This window comes from Lissotriton vulgaris, chromosome 3_2 (genome assembly GCF_964263255.1).
Source record: "Lissotriton vulgaris chromosome 3_2, aLisVul1.2, whole genome shotgun sequence".
Classification (NCBI taxonomy): domain Eukaryota; kingdom Metazoa; phylum Chordata; class Amphibia; order Caudata; family Salamandridae; genus Lissotriton; species Lissotriton vulgaris.
In genome coordinates, this window is record NC_141690.1 from 248,125,869 (window position 1) to 248,145,305 (window position 19,437).

Here is a 19,437-nt window from a genome sequence, read left to right on the forward strand (position 1 = left end):
GCGAAAGCCCCAGGTGCAGCCTTTCATGCTGTGGCCAGCAGAATCCAGAAGTAAGTCTTTTCTTTATTCGTGTCATAAATGGCCTGGGTGTCCGCCTGCTTTCACCAGTATTCACCAGTCTAATAACCTGCTTCTTGCTTTTTATCCAACGTTAGTCATGATTCTCCACTAATTCATTGCTCTCTGTGGAAGCGATTTCGACCCGAAAAGACGTTGTTGACTTTGATTCTTTTCCTCGGTGGAGCAGCTCCTGCTGAGCTGCCGGGAGTGAGTGCGGTGTCGAGGTTCCTTCTCCACCCTTGGCGCAGTTAGTACTTAAATAGCCCCGTATCGATCGATGCTTATTCGAACTTTAAAATGGAATGGAACTTCTTACACGTATCGATTCGACTGTTTGGCCAACGCAAGGCTTGTTCATCTTCTAAAGATGGCCGTGGGAGTCTCCTTTCGAAGTTCGTGCTCCCGAATGATGTTGAATGTGACCCCGTATTCCAGGAGCAGCAGGGCGCGCGGTCGGATGAGGTGTGCGAGTGACAGCTCGTAGTATCCGAGCATCGATGCGCTCTGCGGCTCGCACTGCCGGGCTGTGTAGCACAGCAGGAAGGTAGCTAGAAGTCCTGGTGGCACGCGGCGGTGCGGTGCACGATCTTATTATGGAAATGTTGGCTTGCATTGCATGTTTGTGGTCAGTGCACAGATGGGTGCGCGCTTTGCTTTGTCTGTACAACTTGGCCGTAAAGACCAACACTCGTCCACTTACTTAAAGGGCTCCCGTTTAATAAAAGTATACTTTTTAAACGGAGCTTCAAATAGCCGTGTTAGCGATTTATTGTTACACTAAAATAACCCGTTATTACAGTTTACTTTAATAGCATTCGTGTATCCACTTCGTAAAGATGAAATGCTGTGTCTGCTACTACAGGGCTTCAGGTCACACCAGATTTCAGAATGAGCTCAGTGAAACCCCACAGCACATACATTTCTCTTCTGTCTGTCTCTAGAGAGCTCCGTGGATACCCACGGCACATACATTTCTCTTCTGTCTGTCTCTAGAGAGCTCCGTGGATACCCACGGCACATACATTTCTCTTCTGTCTGTCTCTAAAGAGCTCCGTGGATACCCACGGCACATACATTTCTCTTCTGTCTGTCTCTAAAGAGCTCCGTGGATACCCACGGCACATACATTTCTCTTCTGTCTGTCTCTAGAGAGCTCCGTGGATACCCACGGCACATACATTTCTCTTCTGTCTGTCTCTAAAGAGCTCCGTGGATACCCACAGCACATACATTTCTCTTCTGTCTGTCTCTAAAGAGCTCCGTGGATACCCACGGCACATACATTTCTCTTCTGTCTGTCTCTAGAGAGCTCCGTGGATACCCACGGCACATACATTTCTCTTCTGTCTGTCTCTAGAGAGCTCCGTGGATACCCACGGCACATACATTTCTCTTCTGTCTGTCTCTAGAGAGCTCCGTGGATACCCACGGCACATACATTTCTCTTCTGTCTGTCTCTAGAGAGCTCCGTGGATACCCACGGCACATACATTTCTCTTCTGTCTGTCTCTAGAGAGCTCCGTGGATACCCACGGCACATACATTTCTCTTCTGTCTGTCTCTAAAGAGCTCCGTGGATACCCACGGCACATACATTTCTCTTCTGTCTGTCTCTAGAGAGCTCCGTGGATACCCACGGCACATACATTTCTCTTCTGTCTGTCTCTAAAGAGCTCCGTGGATACCCACGGCACATACATTTCTCTTCTGTCTGTCTCTAGAGAGCTCCGTGGATACCCACGGCACATACATTTCTCTTCTGTCTGTCTCTAACGAGCTCCGTGGATACCCACGGCACATACATTTCTCTTCTGTCTGTCTCTAAAGAGCTCCGTGGATACCCACGGCACATACATTTCTCTTCTGTCTGTCTCTAAAGAGCTCCGTGGATACCCACGGCACATACATTTCTCTTCTGTCTGTCTCTAAAGAGCTCCGTGGATACCCACGGCACATACATTTCTCTTCTGTCTGTCTCTAGAGAGCTCCGTGGATACCCACAGCACATACATTTCTCTTCTGTCTGTCTCTAAAGAGCTCCGTGGATACCCACGGCACATACATTTCTCTTCTGTCTGTCTCTAGAGAGCTCCGTGGATACCCACGGCACATACATTTCTCTTCTGTCTGTCTCTAAAGAGCTCCGTGGATACCCACGGCACATACATTTCTCTTCTGTCTGTCTCTAGAGAGCTCCGTGGATACCCACGGCACATACATTTCTCTTCTGTCTGTCTCTAAAGAGCTCCGTGGATACCCACGGCACATACATTTCTCTTCTGTCTGTCTCTAAAGAGCTCCGTGGATACCCACGGCACATACATTTCTCTTCTGTCTGTCTCTAGAGAGCTCCGTGGATACCCACAGCACATACATTTCTCTTCTGTCTGTCTCTAAAGAGCTCCGTGGATACCCACGGCACATACATTTCTCTTCTGTCTGTCTCTAGAGAGCTCCGTGGATACCCACGGCACATACATTTCTCTTCTGTCTGTCTCTAAAGAGCTCCGTGGATACCCACGGCACATACATTTCTCTTCTGTCTGTCTCTAAAGAGCTCCGTGGATACCCACGGCACATACATTTCTCTTCTGTCTGTCTCTAAAGAGCTCCGTGGATACCCACGGCACATACATTTCTCTTCTGTCTGTCTCTAAAGAGCTCCGTGGATACCCACGGCACATACATTTCTCTTCTGTCTGACTCTAAAGAGCTCCGTGGATACCCACGGCACATACATTTCTCTTCTGTCTGTCTCTAAAGAGCTCCGTGGATACCCACGGCACATACATTTCTCTTCTGTCTGTCTCTAAAGAGCTCCGTGGATACCCACGGCACATACATTTCTCTTCTGTCTGTCTCTAAAGAGCTCCGTGGATACCCACGGCACATACATTTCTCTTCTGTCTGTCTCTAAAGAGCTCCGTGGATACCCACGGCACATACATTTCTCTTCTGTCTGTCTCTAAAGAGCTCCGTGGATACCCACGGCACATACATTTCTCTTCTGTCTGTCTCTAAAGAGCTCCGTGGATACCCACGGCACATACATTTCTCTTCTGTCTGTCTCTAAAGAGCTCCGTGGATACCCACGGCACATACATTTCTCTTCTGTCTGTCTCTAAAGAGCTCCGTGGATACCCACGGCACATACATTTCTCTTCTGTCTGACTCTAAAGAGCTCCGTGGATACCCACGGCACATACATTTCTCTTCTGTCTGTCTCTAAAGAGCTCCGTGGATACCCACGGCACATACATTTCTCTTCTGTCTGTCTCTAAAGAGCTCCGTGGATACCCACGGCACATACATTTCTCTTCTGTCTGTCTCTAAAGAGCTCCGTGGATACCCACGGCACATACATTTCTCTTCTGTCTGTCTCTAAAGAGCTCCGTGGATACCCACGGCACATACATTTCTCTTCTGTCTGTCTCTAAAGAGCTCCGTTGTTACCCACGGCACATTTATTTCTCTTCTGTCTCTTCATGGGATACCCACACCACAGCACATTAAGGGCCCGATGTAGGTGGCCGTTTCAGGCCATTTACCGACCGGTTACGGCCGATTTCGGCCGTTTCCGACCGGTAAATGGCCAATCGGTATGTAGGGGCCTAAATCAAAGGCCAAATGTAGGTAAATCTACATTTACAGAATCGGTAAAATTACCGATTCGGTAAAATACCAAATCGGTAATTTTACCGATTCTTTAAATTCCATATGTAGGTGGGACTCTTCTGAGTCCCAAAGGCCTTAACGAATCGGTATTTTACCATGAAATCCAACCTCATGGTAAAATACCGATTCCGGTATGCCTGCCACATGGCACCTGTGCCCGTTTTGGGGGTGCCAGAGGGAGTCAAAGTGACACCCCCTGCACGCTTGTGAATTCTTTAATTACCGATTCGGTAAATACCGAATCGGTAATGCCTAATCATTCCTATGGGCTTCAAAGCCCATAGGAATGAATGGGCATTACCGATTCGGTATTTACCGAATCGGTAATTAAACAATTGTTAAGGATTCGGTAACGAATCCAGATGTTGGGACCTACATACCATTTACCGATTTTGAAATACCGAATCGGTACAATTCGGTATTTTAAAATCGGTAAATGTTTTTTTGCCTACATCTGGCCCGAAGTTCTCTTCTGCCTGTCTCTACTTATTTATTTTTCTAAATGACTTGAAAGACACTGAGTCCACTTGTGAAAACGCACTACCCGGAACTAAAACAACATTTTAAAGACTGTGTGCAGCGAAAGCCAAAACCACTTATCATTTTGAGAATGTATAGAGCTTGACATTTGATGTGCTGTTTCCCGTGTATAACAAGCGTTGGCAAGGCCAATCCGTGTTATCTGCCAACCTTTTTTGGCTTTGTTCATACATGTTTTGTCATGTTTTTTGCTAAACATATTGCTTGGGTCTTTGTGAACATATAAAAAAGGATTGCCTTAAAACAAAAATATGTTTTCACTCTCAATCACATTGTGTTTGTAATTCGTGGCGCTGAAGGAAGTGTCTTGGTGTGTGGTTGTACTCCCCATGACCCATGCCGTATTCTGTAGTGGGCAGAGTAAAAATGTGAATGACAACAGACCAGTGGATGAAGAGGGCTGGCTGAAACCTCCCTCAAGTATGTATATTATACATATCATTTTAGTAAAATCAAAACCTCTTGGCCGCTGCCGGACCTTAAAAGGGTGAAACATATTTGGTGACCTTAAATTTTGATACAAATAGAAGTTTGTTTGAATGTAGTCCAGGCAATCTTTTTAATAACCAAGATGAAGTTGTGAAAATAGGCTAATCTGATTCCTGCATTTTGAAGCAAAACGTTACTCTGTTGGGGATAGGTGATGCAGTTCACACAACCTGCCTACAATTGAGTAGTGAAGAACCGGGTTTTAGAACCCAGCGGCGCCAGGGGAAACGCCCAAAGTCTTCGAGTTCTCCTGTCTTGGCAAACAGAGACACGGGACACTTCTCAGCGACGTCAAAGACCACATTTTATTGGTTGCAACCAGGAACAGAAGTCTACGAAGCACAACACGGGTAGTTCGTCAGAGACTGTACAATTTAGTAGAGCGAGACATCGTCTTTTATGCCAAAAATCACATTCCTGACTAGCACCAATTATTTACGAACTGTCCAATCACACAGTGACATTTCAAATGTTATCGCATAACGGCAAGCCCACTTTCAGTTGTCCAGCCCATCAGAAATGACAAGACAAAATCCAACATTCTTGCTCGGACAGGCCGGACAAACCCATAATAAAAGGACCTCAACCCAAACCATAAATAGGCCATAAAAGAAGGAACAGAAACAGATGAGAAGCAAGATAGAAGGGTGTGTGCGTGTACCATAAACTCAGCAATGTCCTGCTCTTTGATCTCTATCTGACCAGCTGCCTAACAAGGAACTGGCTCAACAAGGTTAGCTTCGGGCAATGGAGTCAGTTTGTTCAGGTCACACAGAAGTCAGCTAAAGGTGTACGTGTCCCAAAGACTTGTTCGGCCGCAGTCTTCGGCCTATGTGAGGGCAACCACAAAATGGCTTCCGCACACAAAATGGAACCCGAAGGTTCGAACGAATTCCTTGAATACGCAGTGTATCCGTCAATCAATTACGACGAAAACACTCGTACATACAGCACTCGTCATTTACGGTCTTGATATGACTACCTTTATTGAACGGGTTCAGAATCACGGAACCTCAGTAGAGCATTTGAAGTTGAATGACAAACTTGCCAGTCATTTTTTTAAGATTACCTTCTGGATGCAGACTGCAGAAATCCCAGAAGTAAGTGCTGGTTCATACCATCTTAAACAGTGTAAGGATCAATGTTGCTAACAATCACCTTTCATACCATCCATTCAATCTCTCATCCACACTGGTTCCAAAGTGATAAGGACCCCCACAGTTATCAGAATAAACAGACTGCAGAAGGAGCTTACAAATCTGTAAACAAAATATACAAATTAATTAATGAAGAGAGTTAAAAACATGGTCATTATAATTACATACAAGATCAACAATCCTAATAAAAACAAATAATAAACAAGAGACACAATTAGGTGAATCATGTTGAAAACATCCAAATAATTAATTTGCTGGGATCAATTCACAGATTCAGGTAAATAACGAAAGTACTCAAAAAAAAAGTCCCTCGAATTTATTTAAAAACATTGGCGTCGACGCGTTTCGGTGCACCACCTTTCTCAAGATAAAGGAAGTTTGTGTCTCTTAATTTCTTTTCACAACAATAAAAAGAACAGAGTATATCTAAAAAGATAAAAATACAAAAACATTGCAAGTCAGTTGTCCTCTTGAGACATCATTAAAACATTGCGATGGGTTTACACTTATTCATCAACTCATAACATAAAAAGGACTGTTACAATGAATAGAGCTCATGAAGTTACTCACTGTCTCTGTTTGATACATTGCATTAGGCACAGTTATGCAATTAAAAGGGGTACATTGCCCTGAACATAGTACCAAGATAACCCCACCAATATCTCAAATAGCGCTCCTACATGTATGCACTCATAACTGGAAGGAGGATGGTCCTCTAGGCACCCAATACTGTACATATTATTCAAAGATAGAACTCACTCTCAACATTCACTCCGAAAAGGACTTAACAGATTAGCGATGAACATGCGGTTAAACATCTTATATAAGAAATATGTCAAAACATACCTCATGGGTATCACGGCTGGGGCTGAATTAATTAATACAGTCCCTCCAGATGGTTATATCCCGTCTGTCTGGAATACAGATTGACACAAATGTTTAAATGTATGGGTATACGATATTTAATTATTATTTTTATTTTATTGTTGCATTTATTTTTATCAAGCCAAACATTATAACCAGGTCTTTGTTGAAATAATATAAAATAGATTTAATAAAGCTGGCTCTAGTTACATGATTGTATTTATGTATCTGGCACTTAAAGGTAATCCTTCAGAGCGTAAAAATGATAAAATAACAATATTCATCAATTGGGGGCGTATCCCACTATCAGCGCTCCACTCCACAACAGGCTGTTGGCCAAGAATTTATAAGTAAATGTGGCGATCTGGGAAAACATAAAATTTAATATAGATTTTATAGGAAAACTTCTCATCCTTAAAAATTGTACTGCAGCTATACAGATTAGTCTATAATAGGAGGAATATACAAATACCTGCATTGGTATGGGCAGATCTCTTGAATCGCGATGTATCTTCATGGATAGTGTCACCCTTCTTTGATAGCGCCCCTGGATAAGGAGTATTTAGACCAGGGACCAACAGTTCAGATTCCCAGATACGGTGAATCTAGAAGAATATAGGTGGTAAAATATATGAAAAACGATTAGAGTAAAACTAATGCTGCCGAGCAAGAAGCATGGTGTCAGAAGGCACCGTGCTGGCATACTTAGTCTGCTCATAGGCGAGCCACTCTCAATCAATCAATCAAAGACATTTATAGAGCGCACTACTTACCCGGAGGGTCTCAAGGCGCTTGGGGGTGGGGGGGGGGGGGGGGGGGGAGTGCTGCAACTGCTCGAACAGCCAGGTCTTGAGCTTCTTCCTGAAGGAGAGGTGGTCTTGGGTCAGGCGCAGGTTGGTCGGGAGGGAGTTCCAGGTCTTGGCGGCCAGGTAGGAGAAGGACCTTCCTCCTGTTGTCGTTCTACGGATGCGGGGGACGGCGGCGAGGGCGTGACTGGCTGATCGGAGATGGCATTTGGGAGCGTAGAAGTTGATGCGGTTGTTGAGGTAGCTCGGGCCTTGATCGTGTAGGGCTTTGTGTGCGTGGGTGAGGAGACGGAAGGTGATTCTTTTGTTGACGGGGAGCCAATGCAGGTCTCTCAGATGTCCGGAGATGTGGCTGTGTTGTGTGATGTCGAGGAGGAGTCTGGCTGAGGTGTTCTGGATCCGCTGGAGTCTCTTCTGGAGCTTGGCGGTTCCGGCGTAGAGGGCGTTGCCGTAGTCCAGTCGGCTGGTGACGAGGGCCTGGGTGACCGTCTTCCTGGTCTCGGTGGGGATCCACCGGAAGTTCTTCCGTAGCATGCGCAGGATGTTGAAGCACAACGAGGAGACAGCGTTGACTTGTCTGGTCATGGAGAGGGAGGAGTCCAGGATGAAGCCCAGGTTGCGTGCGTGGTCTGTCGGTTTGGGTGCGGTGCCCAGGGCGGGGGGCCACCAGGAGTCGCCCCAGGCGGAGGGCGAGGAGCACAGGATGAGGACTTTCGTCTTGTCTGAGTTCAGTTTCAGGCGGCTGGTCGTCATCCACTCGGCTACGTCTTTCATCCCTTCGTGAAGGTTGGCTCTGGCGGCGGCGGGGTCGTTGGTCAGGGAGGGGATCAGCTGGGTGTCGTCAGCGTAGGAGATGATGTTGAGGTTGTGTTGGCGTGCGATGGCCGCGAGGGGGCTCATGTAGACGTTGAAGAGGGTGGGGCTCAGCGAGGATCCTTGAGGGACGCCGCAGATGACTTCGGTGGCCTCTGACTTGTACGGTGGTAGACGGACTCTCTGTGTTCTTCCGTCGAGGAAGGAGATGATCCATTCCAGTGCCTTCTCCTGGATTCCGACGTTGCTGAGGCGCTGCACTAGGGTGCGGTGGCAGACAGTGTCGAATGCCGCGGAGAGGTCTAGGAGGATGAGGGCCGCTGTTTCTCCGTTGTCCATCAGGGCTCGGATGTCATCGGTGGCAGCGATGAGGGCGGTCTCGGTGCTGTGGTTGGCTCGGAAGCCAGACTGTGAGGGGTCGAGGGATCCATTCGTCTCGAGGAAGGCGGCCAGCTGTTTGTTGACGGTCTTCTCGATGACTTTGGCTGGAAACAGGAGGAGCAAGATGGGGCGGTAATTCTTGAGTTTGGTGGGGTCCGCTGTTGGTTTCTTTAGTAGAGCGCTGAGTTCGGCGTGCTTCCAGCTCTCCGGGAAGTTTTTGGGTAGCTGTTGCGCCCTACAAATTGAAAAAATAATAAAAATAATATGATGTCCCGCAGGTGGGGTGCGATGACAGCGCCGGCCTTGTTGAAGACGTGATGAGGGCAGGGGTCGGTCGGAGATCCGGAGTGGATGGAGTTCATCATGCGGACGGTGTCTTCGGTGCTGATCAGAGTCCAGGCGCGGAGGGTGGTGGTGGTGGGGGGCGGTGGTTCGGTCGTGGCGTGCGTCGGTTGAGTGCTGAAGCTGTTGTGTATGTCCGCGATCTTGTTGTGGAAGTAGGAGGCGAGGTAGTTGCAGAGGTCTTGCGATGGGGTGATGTCGTTGTTTCCGGCGTTGGGGTTGGAGAGCTCTTTCACGATGTTGAAGAGTTCCTTGCAGTTGTGTGCGTTGTTGTCCAGCCGGTCCTTGAATGCAGTTTTCTTGGTGGCGCGGATCAGTTGGTGGTGCTTCCGGGTGGCAAGCTTGAGGGTGGTCATGTTGTCCGGTGTTGGTTCCCTTCTCCAGGTTTTCTCGAGGGCTCTGCAGTTCTTCTTGGAGCTCTTGAGTTCGTCTGTGAACCATGGGGCCTTCTTGCTGCCGAGTCTGCTGGGCGGGGTCCTCAGTAGGGCGAGTTCGTCCGCGCAGTTGCTGATCCACTTCGTGAGGTTGTCGGCGGCCTGCTGGGGTTCGCTGAGCTGGCGGGAGGGTGCTGGCTCAGGGAAGCGGCGAGCTGGTCGGCTGTGATCTTGTTCCAGCTTCTTCGAGCAACCTGTTGCTAGTGGTGGTGGATCGTCGTTCTTCTGAAGGTGAAGTGGACGCAGCTGTGGTCCGCCAGTGGAGTCCAGTGGCGTGGCTGTAGGCGATGTCTTTGCTGCATGAGAAGACGGCGTCGAGTGTGTGTCCGGCGAGGTGGGTGGGGGTGGACACCAGCTGCTTGAGTCCGAGGTTGTCGAGCAGGGTGATGGTGTTGCGGTCGTTGTTGTTCTCCAGGTGGAAGTTGATGTCCCCCAGGAGGATGTAATCAGCGGAGGGGAGGGCGTGCGGGCTGACGAAGTCGGCGATGTCCTCGCTGAATTGTGTGCGTGGTCCCGGTGGTCGGTAGATCAGGGTGCCTCTGAGGGTGGTCTTCGGGTCGGTGCGGATCTGGAAGTGTAGGTGTTCGGCGGTAGTCAGGGTGCCGTCGGTGTTGGTCGTGATGTGGATGGTGTCCCTGTGGATGATGGCGATGCCTCCTTGTGGAGCGGGGGTTAGGGCGGGCTGGAATAACAGGCGTGGAGGCCGTATGAAGTGCGCTATGATTAGCGAAAACTTTATTGTTCATACAAAAGAAACTCTGTTCAGAGGGTGAGGAGGTCCGGGTGAAAATCCAGGTGGGTTGTAGGGACGAGGTTCCGGGAAGGGTCCGTCGGGATGTTCGCTGCTGGGCTGCGGTCGTCTTTCCGTGGTGTAGGTACGGTGAGTCCCTCGGAGGAAAAAGAGAACGAAACAGGGCGATTAGTCCAGGGGTAACAAACTATTGTAACACTGACACCAGCACCTGGGAGTGAGAGGATTTGGAAGGGACGTGGCGGGTTTGGGGTTGCGGAGAGAGAGAAGGAGACGGGTAGCGGGAGGAGAACGCGTGGACGGGAGAAAGAAAGAGTGCGCAATTCTACAGTGTCGGTGCACGTTTTTACAGTGAAAGTGGTTATGTTATGTTATGTTATGTTATTCAAAATTTGTAAAGCGCGCATACGCCCGAAGGCTTCTTGGCGCTGAAAGAAGATAAAAAACATAACAAGGGGGGAGTCTGCAGGAATTTTTATTTCAAGTAGTTCGGAGGGCTATTTATACTATGTACACTGCTACAAGTGGAAGCACGGAAAAAAGGTAACTCGGTACTCACGTGCCCCGCCGTAACTCTCCTGTGAGTTACGGCCGCTCTCCAGCCACCTCCGGAGGACGCCACCAGTCCTCACACCAAACGTCTTCTTCGTCTGCTTCTTCTTTCCGGTCCTTCGGTTCTTCCGCTGCTGGTTCTCCGAGGTCTGCCAACTCCTGCCACGAGTTCGCTGTTGGGAACCCCGAGTCGTTCGAGTCGTCGGCTTTTCTACCCTCCTGCCGATATCCGGTCGAATGATTTCCAGGGTTAGGTGAGATCACTTCCGGTCCTTCACTACCGTCACTTCTTCCGGGGTCACGAAAGGTTGGTTCCGGTCCGTCTCGTACCGGCGTTACCGACGGTGCCTGTGGGAAGACAGAGAGAGGAGTAGTTCCGGAGGGATGAGAGTCCATATTGCTCCGGCGTTCCCACGAGGTAGGGGTCGACCCTTCACACTCCTCCAGTCTGGATGTCGCGATCTCTCCTGGTGATCTTGTATCCCTCTGGGATGGCGATGGCGATGTCGGGCGCTGAGGAGTCGTTCATCCAGGTTTCCGTGAGGAAGGCAACGTCAGGAGCTGTGGTGTCGAGGAGTTTCCAGAGTTCGATGGCGTGTCTGTGGACGGAGCGGGTGTTGAGCAGGATGCCCTTGAGGTGGTGCTGCTGGTGTTCGGCTTGGCGGGTGCTGGTGTGAGGCAGGTCCGGATGCAGGTGAACTTGCAGGCGTGGCAGCTGAAGGGTCCGTGGGTGCGTCTCGGGGTGGCTCGGTAGCATCCCGGGACTCGGCCGGTGTTGAGCGCGTTGAGGGTGGCGGCGGTGTACGTCCGGCGGGTGGGCTGGGGTCCTCGGGGGCCAGGGGTTCCGGTGCTGGGCGCGGTCCAGGCGCGGACGGGCTTACATTTGGCGCGCCCACTGCGCGTGCACGCTGCGCGTTGGCCACTCTGCCATATGAGGAGAGTGGGGGGGCAGAGCGAGGGAGGGGCCGCTGGGAGGGGGAGCGGGGTGGCGAATGGGGATGGCGAGCGAGGGAAGGGGCGGGCACTCTCCATCTTAAAACCAGCTGCATCATCTGCAAAGCCATCACAGCCACTAACATGCCTACCTGGCTGACTAGCTTACCATCTATCGTGGCTCTCAAGACCTCCCCAACCAGAACACCCTTAGACTGGAGACAAAGAAGTGTAAAAAAGAATCTAAAAAGTCTAAACCATCTATGCGTAAACACACCCTATCCATCGGGACTTGCTCCTGCAATGCACCCATTTGGGACCAATATGACAAGTCCCCTCTTCAAAGAATGCCACATCATGACTTGGAAGCAAGATGGCCGACAGGTGAGGAGCTCTGGCCAGGAGCTCCCGGGCATGGGATCACCTTTGACGTTTAAACCTTGATTTTAGCATCCCACTGAACCATCTCTTAGGTGATTTAATGACACAATTTCTTCGAACCCCTGGACGTTTGTTGAAGGAGAGAAAGCGTTACTCAGCAACATGAACTATCCACTGCCTGCAGATCCTTAGGTAATGGCCGAAAGTGCATGGTTGAGCTGCTGACTGCAGCTGAGAGGAGGCTGGTTCGGGATCACCCTCTGGGGGGTTAATCCAGAACTATCACCTACCTTCCGGACACGGACGTCGTTGCTCTGTATCCCGCTTTGGTCTACATCTCTCGAGGTTGTGGATGGTTGTTCTTCGGGCTGCCTTCGCGGCAGCGATTCTGTTACGCTTCCCAAGGCAACTCTGCATCTACAAGAGACGCCAATTTCTCCTTGTCTCTCCTGTTTTGTTTGGACTCAGGGGTCCTGGTATGTACCCAGGGATAGATTTCTGCAACTTCCATCTTGACGTCCCTCCACCGCTTCTCAACTGCGTCTCCTCGGTGGAATTCGAGGTGTGATCCGGCCATTTCCCCCCGGAAGACCTCGGCGATCTGCTGGTCTTGGCTGGAGGACCGTTAGCCGACCTGCTGTGCTTCGAGGCCGTGACCTCCACCACATCTGCCATTTTTGCACTGGACTTGGATAGGGACTGCCCCTGTTGCCTGCCCAATGGGTTGGACCGGCCCCGGATTCCTCCACTGGCTTGGTGCCATTCGGCAGAGACTTGAGTCAGGTTTTGACTGCCATTTGTTTCTGCACTGTTCCCTACCCCCCTACTCTATTGTTGCTTTTTTGCTTTGTGTGGGAGGGGATTGCTTCTGTTGCCAGCCCGGTGTGTTGAACCAGCCCCGGATGCCTCAATTATTTTTGGTGCCGTTCTGCGGAATCGTGAATTTTATTTAAACTTACGATGGTTTCTACCTTATTCCCTTCCCCCTACTCTATTGTTCCTCTTCTCCAATGTTTTACACCTTGATCCGATGCAGTGAGTGGGTTCGGCACTGGATGTTTGTTATTACTTGACCACAACCGGTTTGTTGACTCTTTAACTCTTACTTCTTTGATGTCCCCTCTAATCCTATCTTCCATTGCTGGTCTTCCATACCTAATCTACTTTCTAGCCCCCTGATGCTCCCCCACTACCTTCTATGCTCCATGGAATTGTTCGTGTTATTCTATGTTCTAGTAACTGATGTTATTATGTAACTCTATAACGTTAGCCTCATGTAAAGCGGTCTAGCCAGCGCTATATAAAACTCTGCAAATAAATACATAAATCATGGTGCAGTAAGATTCCACCAACCAGCTACTCATCCTTCCATACTTTAATTCTGTAAAGCGCTGAGCTTCCTTGCCGATATGTTTGTGCTATATAGATACCACATACATACAAAATAGATATTGGTTTATGATGTATGAGAGGAGAAGCTGCGATTTTCTTGTACATTTGTATTTGGAATGTAAAATTGCGGAAGATGCTGAACTCTTTAAAAACATCGCGAGATACCGTTATAGCTAGTGAAAGCTGAGTTGATACAAGTCGATCTGATATTTAACTTAAAAGTGCGTTGGTGATCGCCTGTTACAATCCATAAAATAGGGGTATGCATCCAAAGGCAGTTGGGGGAACAGGAGGAGAAAATGTGTCATAGAACACAAAAAGCGGTGCTTAGCTCACTTTAAATAGTGACTCCCCCAGCCCTGTCTGCAGTTCGCAGGGCCTCTTCCTGCCAACTTCCAGTTAACCTTCAAGTCTTCAGGTTAGTCGAAGTCCAAATCATGCCATAAGCCTAAGAAGGTCAACCAGGACTAGTCTACTACTTGCTACTCCAGCGCAGGGGAGAAGCTGTGCAGTCGACACTGCAGAGATTGAACTCCGTAGTTGTAGTCAGGACCATTCTGATGCTTGTCCTGTCGTGCTCAGTTTCATGGGCGACCCCACTGTACAAGTAGTCCTTCAATGATGCCATGCTGCAAATTCTCAAATGAGTGCCAGCTCCTTCTGGAGAGGTTTTTGTCACCAGGGAGCTGCGGTACCTGGAGTTCGACTCCCAACGTTGAGCTTTTTCCCTGCACTGATTAACTGACCGGCCGCATTGGCCTTTCTTGTTTCCTGCTGGCCCATGTCTCCACTCCAGTACTGGAGGCTATACCAGTCCTGACTGCTCCATTGCCAACCACTAGCACCATGACATTCGATCTGATTCTGCTACAATTTTATGATCTGAAGCCAACTTCGCCCTGCTCTGTGTCCATATCTTGCTATGAGATAACAAAGGCACAACCTCCAACCATTGATGATCCAAAGCTACAATGCCACTACTGGGGGCTGGAGGCCCTGTTCAACTTGGATTCAGGCATCGTTCAAGATCTTCTAAATGCCAACAGGATGATGAGGAGGGAGACAACTTGTGCCATATCTCCCTTTTTCCAGCTATGCTGGACTGTATATAGATTGACAAAATGCCTGTGGCTTAGATACTTATTCTTCAGTGGAATTAAAATCTTCACCAGGCCCCCCAATGAGAAGTGCCTCACAGAGCAGCAGAAGTATTTTGCTATCAACGTCTGACAAGAGAAACTAAAGTCATCCTTTCATTGGAGGTCTTGCAGCCTGGGCGTGCTTTGTCTCAGCCCTTACTACCTTTTATTGAGAATGACCGACACCATGATGGCATCATGGACAAAGCCATGTTTGTCTCTCCCAATTAGTAGCCTGGTATCTAGGAGTCATCAGCCCGTCCCTGGAGACCTAACCTTTAGAGCTTAGAGGTCTACGTTTCCACAAGTAAGGTCATACCCACTGCCTGCCATGGAGTCCAAACTGGTTGACTGGTTTGGCAAAGTACAGTTGTTTTCCACCAACTTAGCCCTTAAGTCTGATTGACGGGGGCGTGGCTAGGCGCCGAGCATGGAGGTCGTCTTGTAGACAAGCTCCGGACCAGGGCCACCAATTATCCTGAAAAAATACCCATGGTGCACCAAATAGAGGGCGAGCGGAGGGCTCCTGCAGTCGGAGGTGCGGTGGAGTCAGGAGGTGACGAAAACACACTGTGGCTCCGGCACTGGGCATAACGAGAAACGGTCCAGCTGAAGAGGAGCTCGAAGGGCGCCATCTTGGGCCTGCAGTGCGGAGACTAGCAGAGGGCTGCTGCGGTTTGCTGCTGCGCCGCGGGCGGCTTTGTCGGCGGAGAAAGAGAGAGATCTACCACAGTTGAAGGTGACGGTTCCCTAAGCGAAATACCTGGAGGACCTGCGAGCCGACTGTGTACAGGAGGAGGGGCCAAGATTGAGAGTCGGGGCGCGTTGGTGAGTGCGGACACCGGCACTGCCTGTCCCCGGCTTCCCCCTACTATCTCGTTTGGCTGACCGGGCAGGGTAACAGTGGGGACGGAACGCCGGGTTGCCAGCGGGACCAGCGTTATACCCTTTCTTTCCAGAGGTGTTGCCTAGGCAGAAACAGACTGGGACGGAAGTGAAGCAACTGCAGACACCAGTGGCCACACTCCAGGGTCGTGTGGAGGACACAGAAGGGAGGGCGAGACGAGAGAAATGTGAGGGGACGGACACCACGGGCTATATGGAACAATGGTTTCGGGACCACGTTACAACAGAGGGACTCTCCGCACAATACTGCATTGAGCATTAGCACAGAATACCCACGGGGAGACCGAGACCGGGTGCCTCACCGTGTCCGTTGATAGTAAAATTACTGAACTTCCGGGACACTATATTACAGAAGGCAAGGGACGCTACACCCATAAACTTTGAAAATACAAGAGTCTCTCTATACCCAGATTACACGGTGCTGGGCCAGAGGCAACGGTCTTCATTTATGGCGGTGAAGCGACGGCTCAGAGAGCTGCAGCTGCAATATGCTCTACTCTTCCCGGCTAGGCTAAAGATAATGTACGACCAGGAGGCTTACTTCTTTGAGAGTCCTGGAGATGTGTAGGATTTGCTGGAAGTGATGGAATTGACTGCCGTTGCGGAGCACACCTCGCAAGGAGAGGACAGAAGCCGATCCCAGAACGGCCACACGGCGGGACGAAGAGGCAGAAGATCAAGGCGAACACCGGCGCGTACACGTGTTACCCCGCAACTGATGAGACGGAACAAAACGCAGGCGATCATAGCCACGGCCACTTTCACGAACGCCCCTAGAGTGGTGGACACTAAAACCTCATCGGAAGATGAAGAGACGCATGGTTCAGAAACGGAGGGCAGTGTGACCTTGTTCCCGTCGGCCACGCCGCAGCTGATTTTCGACCTGTTTGGTTGATGGACTTGTGCAAGTACAGTTTCATTTTGTTTATTAATTTTCAGGGTAATTGTGTCCAGTAACAAACTTAGGCCCTCATTAAATACCTATAATATGACAGAATTCCTACCCCGGTCCCCACGTGGAGGTTATGGCCACAGTTGTTGGAGGACACTGTATCTCGCAGTGACCTTCTGCAAACAATAGAGCATTACATCAAGGTAAATAGTAATACAGCGACAAATACATTGGTAGAGTGGGACGCCTTCAAGGCGGTTATACGAGGCATAGCAATCAGTGCAACTGTGGGAGCACGGCAGGAAATTCATAGATCACTGGTGAAGGTAGAGGAATCAATGGGAAGGTTGGAGCAAGAGGCTGTGTCAGATGTAGAAAAGAAGGGCTTATTACAAGAAGCGCGAATTAAACCTACTGAGCTCCTGGAGACGCTCAGGATTATAGATTACCAGGCCTATACTAAAAGCGCGCATGCGGAAGCGGATACGGCAGGTACTCTAGTGGCTAGATTAATCCGAGATACCCCTGCTACAGTTGTCATTCCTATAATAAATGCAACAACAATTTTGGGCCCTGGTACCGTAATGGCTCGAGAGTAACAACTCGTAGTTGAATAGCCCACATGCAGAGCACAGGCGCAGCCCCCCGTATGGCGAAGGCCCTCTTCATGTTCGTTATGTATATATTGGTTTGGTTAAATGTTATGGTCTGGTATAGTTCACAGATCAGACCGAGTATTGCGAAAGCAGGGGATTGGGGTGATTGCAGAGTTCATATTGATGCAGGTCCGCTAGAACCATTGGGAACAATGTTAACACACAGGTGGAGTAGAAGTCAGATCCAATGCAAGCACAGGGTAAATACACAGTGGTAACCTGAACTATCAGAGGTATGGGCATGACGCGCAAACAACACAGAATCCATGCGCACTTGCAGCACCGCAAAGCAGAGATTGTATTCCTCCAAGAGTCGCATATGGTGGAAAGTGAATTGGTGAAGCTTAGGAAGAAATGGCGAGGTCAAGTTTTCTCACCCTCCTATTCTAACTATGCTAGGGGTGCCACGATTTGGATAAGGCATGGTGTGCCGTTTGTGACGAACGAGCGGAGAATAGCTTAACCGGGCCGATATGTATTTGTAAGGGGGGCGTTAGATGGGCAATTGGTGGTGCTGGGTACAATATACGCCCCTAACTTTGATCAAGATAATTACGTGGAGGTTATGGCCACAGTTGTTGGAGGACACTGTATCTCGCAGTGACCTTCTGCAAACAATAGAGCATTATTTCACAGAAAATAGTAATACAGCGACAAATAGATTGGTAGAGTGGGACGCCATCAAGGCGGTTATACGAGGCAAAGCAATCAGTGCAACTGTGGGAGCACAACAGGAAATTTATAGATCACTGGTGAAGGTAGAGGAATCAATGGGAAGGTTGGAGCAAGAGGCTGTGTCAGATGTAGAAAAGAAGGGCTTATTACAAGAAGCGCGAATTAAACATACTGAGCTCCTGGAGACGCTCAGGATTATAGATTACCAGGCCTATACTAAAAGCGCGCATGCGGAAGCGGATACGGCAGGTACTCTAGTGGCTAGATTAATCCGAGATACCCCTGCTACAGTTGTCATTCGTGAAATTACCACAGAGGATGGGACAAAGGTTTCCAGTCAAGGGGAAATCAACAAGGCCTTTAGAAAATACTGTGAGACACTATATGGAGACGAGATAAATGTTGCAAATGACCAACTGGAGACCTTTCGATCCTCTCTAACTTTCCCAACACTACTGAATGCGGCACAGAAGGTATTGTAGGGGCCCATTACATCGCATGAAATTAAAGTTGCCTTGAAGGGCCTCCCACGTAATAAGACCCCTGGTTTAGATGGTCTCCCCATTGAATTTTATGCGCCGTATGCGGACATCTTAGTACCTCAACTTTGTCACTCTATACAGAAGCCTGCGATAAGGGTTCCTTGCCCCTCACCACTGCGCAGGCATTGGTGATTACGCTGCTGAAACCCAGAAGGGATCATACTGATATGGCTAGCTACCGCCCTCTTTCGTTATTGTCCACCAAGTATAACATTTTAAGTAAAATACTGGCTAACAGGCTGCTGCCATACCTGTCGCGGTTGATCCATATAGAACAGACCGGGTTCCTACCGGCACGGAGCACATCACTAAATATTAGGAAAATACATGATTTACTGACGGAAGCACCTAAGCGGTTTCCTCATGCAGGCTGTCTCTCCTTGGACCTTAGACAGGCATTTGATTCTATAACTGGGCATACATGTTCTGGGTGTTACTGAAATTTGGTATTCCAAAAGGGTATGTGGACTGGCTGCGCCTACTGTACAAAGCCCCAACAGCGCGAACCAGAATGGGTGGACACATATCAGATGAGTATAGGATACATAGGGGAACTAGGCAAGGCTGTCCGTTATCGCCTCATTTTTATTCTAGCGCTAGAACCATTAGCAATAAAAATGAGACAGGATCTTATAGGATGGGGAATTCCGATAGGAAATATGACACACCTCTTCTGGGCATACGTCGATGAAATCATCGTATACATCCGAGATCTCCGATTGCCTCTAACCCCTATATCGGATTTGTATACACAGTTTGAAGGTCTGTTTGGTCTGGCTCTCAACATTGCAAAATCACATGCTTTTTTCTTCACGGAACATGTAGGTGAGGTGGAACTAGATTTTGGGGACGCAAAACTTCAGATAGCTCAGTCAACATTTAAGTATTTGGGTATCCAGATTTATAGGACTAATGCGGATATGCTGGATGGCAACCTTAACTGAGCGATTAGAGCCCTAAGATCTAGCGTTGCATTCTGGACTGCGTTGCCATTGTCTGTAATGGGGAGAATAGCAATAGCGAAAATGGTGGTACTGCCCCGTTTACTGTACTATTT

The 19,437-nt window shown here is 49.0% G+C and overlaps 1 protein-coding gene across 1 annotated transcript in view; it reads left to right on the forward strand.

Annotated features, from left to right (window-relative positions):
* Positions 1-19,437, forward strand: part of ATRN (attractin) — a 960,574-nt gene that overhangs the window by 697,313 nt on the left and 243,824 nt on the right. The window lies entirely within an intron of this gene.